Here is a 4840-nt window from a genome sequence, read left to right on the forward strand (position 1 = left end):
AATGTGAAAATAAGAATATTGAGATATTGTCTAAATTTGGAATTTGCAGAATGTCATTTTTGGGTACTGGTGATTATAAAAATAAGTAGGGGAAAGAATAATGTGTTCTTTGTATTTGTCAGCATAACTTATACCTTTGTACCAGTGATGGGGATAGTATGGTGTGTAATGTAGTTATACACTTATCATAAAGTGCTGGGAGCCTCCTTAATTGAGAAGGGTTTGGGGGTGTTTGTGGATAACAGACTGTGTAACTATAGGCAGTGTAAGTGGCTACTAAAGCAAACAAAGCATCATCTGGTATAATGAAATGACATTAACATGAGGGATAAAAACATATTTTTATTTTTTTACAGGTCTCTGGTAAGGCCTCACCTTGAGTATGGGGGGCAGTAATAGTGAGTATGCGGGGCAGTAATAGTGAGTATGGGGGGCAGTAATAGTGAGTATGGGGGCAGTAATAGTGAGTATGGGGGCAGTTTTGGGCTCCAGTCCTTAAAAAGGAGATTAATGAGCTGGAGAGACTGCAACTAAACTGGTAAAGGTGCTTGTGAGGGGACATGGTTACTCTTTACAAGTACATTAGAGGGGATTATAGGCAGATAGGGGGGATCTCTTCTCCCCATAGAAAACATCAATGCACCCGAGGCCCCCCTTTACTTTTGACTTTAGAAACTAAACTTGTATTTGAAGCAGCAAAGGTTTGTATTCAAAGTAAAGGCACCGAGGTTCCAGAATGCCTATAAGAGGGGTTTGGATGACTTCCCAAAGAAGTAGAATACCTTTATTAGAGTGCTAAAATCTACAGTTCGTATGGATATTGGTATATATTTTTTTATGTCTGTGAGCGTATAGATAGGTCAGTGGGGGTCTGTATGTGAGTGGATAGATAGGTCAGTATGGGTCTGTATGTGAGTGGATAGATAGGTCAGTGTGGGTCTGTATGTGAGTGGATAGGTCAGTATGGGTCTGTATGTGAGGGGATAGGTCAGTGTGGGTCTGTATGTGAGTGGATAGGTCAGTGTGGGTCTGTATGTGAGTGGATAGGTCAGTGTGGGTCTGTATGTGAGTGGATAGGTCAGTGTGGGTCTGTATGTGAGTGGATAGGTCAGTGTGGGTCTGTATGTGAGTGGATAGATAGGTCAGTGTGGGTCTGTATGTGAGTGGATAGGTCAGTGTGGGTCTGTATGTGAGTGGATAGGTCAGTGTGGGTCTGTATGTGAGTGCATAGGTCAGTGTGGGTCTGTATGTGAGTGGATAGATAGGTCAGTGTGGGTCTGTATGTGAGTGGATAGGTCAGTGTGGGTCTGTATGTGAGTGGATAGATAGGTCAGTGTGGGTCTGTATGTGAGTGGATAGGTCAGTGTGGGTCTGTATGTGAGTGGATAGGTCAGTGTGGGTCTGTATGTGAGTGGATAGATAGGTCAGTGTGGGTCTGTATGTGAGTGGATAGATAGGTCAGTGTGGGTCTGTATGTGAGTGGATAGATAGGTCAGTGTGGGTCTGTATGTGAGTGGATAGATAGGTCAGTGTGGGTCTGTATGTGAGTGCATAGGTCAGTGTGGGTCTGTATGTGAGTGGATAGATAGGTCAGTGTGGGTCTGTATGTGAGTGGATAGGTCAGTGTGGGTCTGTATGTGAGTGGATAGGTCAGTGTGGGTCTGTATGTGAGTGGATAGATAGGTCAGTGTGGGTCTGTATGTGAGTGGATAGATAGGTCAGTGTGGGTCTGTATGTGAGTGGATAGGTCAGTGTGGGTCTGTATGTGAGTGGATAGGTCAGTGTGGGTCTGTATGTGAGTGGATAGGTCAGTGTGGGTCTGTATGTGAGTGGATAGGTCAGTGTGGGTCTGTATGTGAGTGGATAGATAGGTCAGTGTGGGTCTGTATGTGAGTGGATAGGTCAGTGTGGGTCTGTATGTGAGTGGATAGGTCAGTGTGGGTCTGTATGTGAGTGGATAGGTCAGTGTGGGTCTGTATGTGAGTGGATAGGTCAGTATGGGTCTGTATGTGAGTGGATAGGTCAGTGTGGGTCTGTATGTGAGTGGATAGGTCAGTGTGGGTCTGTATGTGAGTGGATAGGTCAGTGTGGGTCTGTATGTGAGTGGATAGATAGGTCAGTGGGGGTCTGTATGTGAGTGGATAGATAGGTCAGTGTGGGTCTGTATGTGAGTGTATAGATAGGTCAGTGTGGGTCTGTATGTGAGTGGATAGATAGGTCAGTATGGGTCTGTATGTGAGTGGATAGGTCAGTGTGGGTCTGTATGTGAGTGGATAGATAGGTCAGTATGGGTCTGTATGTGAGTGGATAGGTCAGTGTGGGTCTGTATGTGAGTGGATAGGTCAGTATGGGTCTGTATGTGAGTGGATAGATAGGTCAGTGTGGGTCTGTATGTGAGTGGATAGGTCAGTATGGGTCTGTATGTGAGTGGATAGGTCAGTGTGGGTCTGTATGTGAGTGTATAGGTCAGTATGGGTCTGTATGTGAGTGGATAGGTCAGTGTGGGTCTGAATGTGAGTGGATAGGTCAGTGTGGGTCTGTATGTGAGTGGATAGGTCAGTGTGGGTCTGTATGTGAGTGGATAGGTCAGTGTGGGTCTGTATGTGAGTGTATAGATAGGTCAGTGTGGGTCTGTATGTGAGTGTATAGATAGGTCAGTGTGGGTCTGTATGTGAGTGTATAGATAGGTCAGTGTGGGTCTGTATGTGAGTGGATAGGTCAGTGTGGGTCTGTATGTGAGTGGATAGGTCAGTGTGGGTCTGTATGTGAGTGGATAGATAGGTCAGTGTGGGTCTGTATGTGAGTGGATAGGTCAGTGTGGGTCTGTATGTGAGTGGATAGGTCAGTGTGGGTCTGTATGTGAGTGGATAGATAGGTCAGTATGGGTCTGTATGTGAGTGGATAGGTCAGTGTGGGTCTGTATGTGAGTGGATAGATAGGTCAGTGTGGGTCTGTATGTGAGTGGATAGGTCAGTATGGGTCTGTATGTGAGTGGATAGGTCAGTGTGGGTCTGTATGTGAGTGGATAGGTCAGTGTGGGTCCGTATGTGAGTGGATAGGTCAGTGTGGGTCTGTATGTGAGTGGATAGGTCAGTGTGGGTCTGTATGTGAGTGGATAGATAGGTCAGTGTGGGTCTGTATGTGAGTGGATAGGTCAGTGTGGGTCTGTATGTGAGTGGATAGGTCAGTGTGGGTCTGTATGTGAGTGTATAGATAGGTCAGTGTGGGTCTGTATGTGAGTGGATAGGTCAGTGTGGGTCTGTATGTGAGTGGATAGGTCAGTGTGGGTCTGTATGTGAGTGGATAGGTCAGTGTGGGTCTGTATGTGAGTGGATAGGTCAGTGTGGGTCTGTATGTGAGTGGATAGGTCAGTGTGGGTCTGTATGTGAGTGGATAGATAGGTCAGTGTGGGTCTGTATGTGAGTGGATAGGTCAGTGTGGGTCTGTATGTGAGTGGATAGGTCAGTGTGGGTCTGTATGTGAGTGGATAGGTCAGTGTGGGTCTGTATGTGAGTGGATAGGTCAGTATGGGTCTGTATGTGAGTGGATAGGTCAGTGTGGGTCTGTATGTGAGTGGATAGGTCAGTGTGGGTCTGTATGTGAGTGGATAGGTCAGTGTGGGTCTGTATGGGAGTGGATAGGTCAGTATGGGTCTGTATGTGAGTGGATAGGTCAGTATGGGTCTGTATGTGAGTGGATAGGTCAGTGTGGGTCTGTATGTGAGTGGATAGGTCAGTATGGGTCTGTATGTGAGTGGATAGATAGGTCAGTGTGGGTCTGTATGTGAGTGGATAGGTCAGTGTGGGTCTGTATGTGAGTGGATAGGTCAGTGTGGGTCTGTATGTGAGTGGATAGGTCAGTGTGGGTCTGTATGTGAGTGGATAGGTCAGTGTGGGTCTGTATGTGAGTGGATAGATAGGTCAGTATGGGTCTGTATGTGAGTGGATAGGTCAGTGTGGGTCTGTATGTGAGTGGATAGGTCAGTGTGGGTCTGTATGTGAGTGGATAGGTCAGTGTGGGTCTGTATGTGAGTAGATAGGTCAGTATGGGTCTGTATGTGAGTGGATAGGTCAGTGTGGGTCTGTATGTGAGTGGATAGGTCAGTGTGGGTCTGTATGTGAGTGGATAGATAGGTCAGTGTGGGTCTGTATGTGAGTGGATAGGTCAGTGTGGGTCTGTATGTGAGTGGATAGGTCAGTGTGGGTCTGTATGTGAGTGGCTGACCTGACTGAGCCTGACTGTAACCATACAGGTCCCCATAGCCCACAGCCTGACTGTAACCACACAGGTCCCCCATAGCCCACAGCCTGACTGTAACCATACAGGTCCCCATAGCCCACAGCCTGACTGTAACCACACAGGTCCCCCATAGCCCACAGCCTGACTGTAACCATACAGGTCCCCATAGCCCACAGCCTGACTGTAACCATACAGGTCCCCCATAGCCCACAGCCTGACTGTAACCATACAGGTCCCCCATAGCCCACAGCCTGACTGTAACCATACAGGTCCCCCATAGCCCACAGCCTGACTGTAACCATACAGGTCCCCCATAGCCCACAGCCTGACTGTAACCATACAGGTCCCCATAGCCCACAGCCTGACTGTAACCATACAGGTCCCCCATAGCCAACAGCCTGACTGTAACCATACAGGTCCCCCATAGCCCACAGCCTGACTCTAACCATACAGGTCCCCCATAGCCCACAGCCTGACTCTAACCATACAGGTCCCCCATAGCCCACAGCCTGACTGTAACCATACAGGTCCCCCATAGCCCACAGCCTGACTGTAACCATACAGGTCCCCCATAGCCCACAGCCTGACTGTAACCATACAG

Source organism: Xenopus tropicalis, chromosome 2 (genome assembly GCF_000004195.4).
Source record: "Xenopus tropicalis strain Nigerian chromosome 2, UCB_Xtro_10.0, whole genome shotgun sequence".
NCBI classification, from domain to species: Eukaryota; Metazoa; Chordata; class Amphibia; order Anura; family Pipidae; genus Xenopus; species Xenopus tropicalis.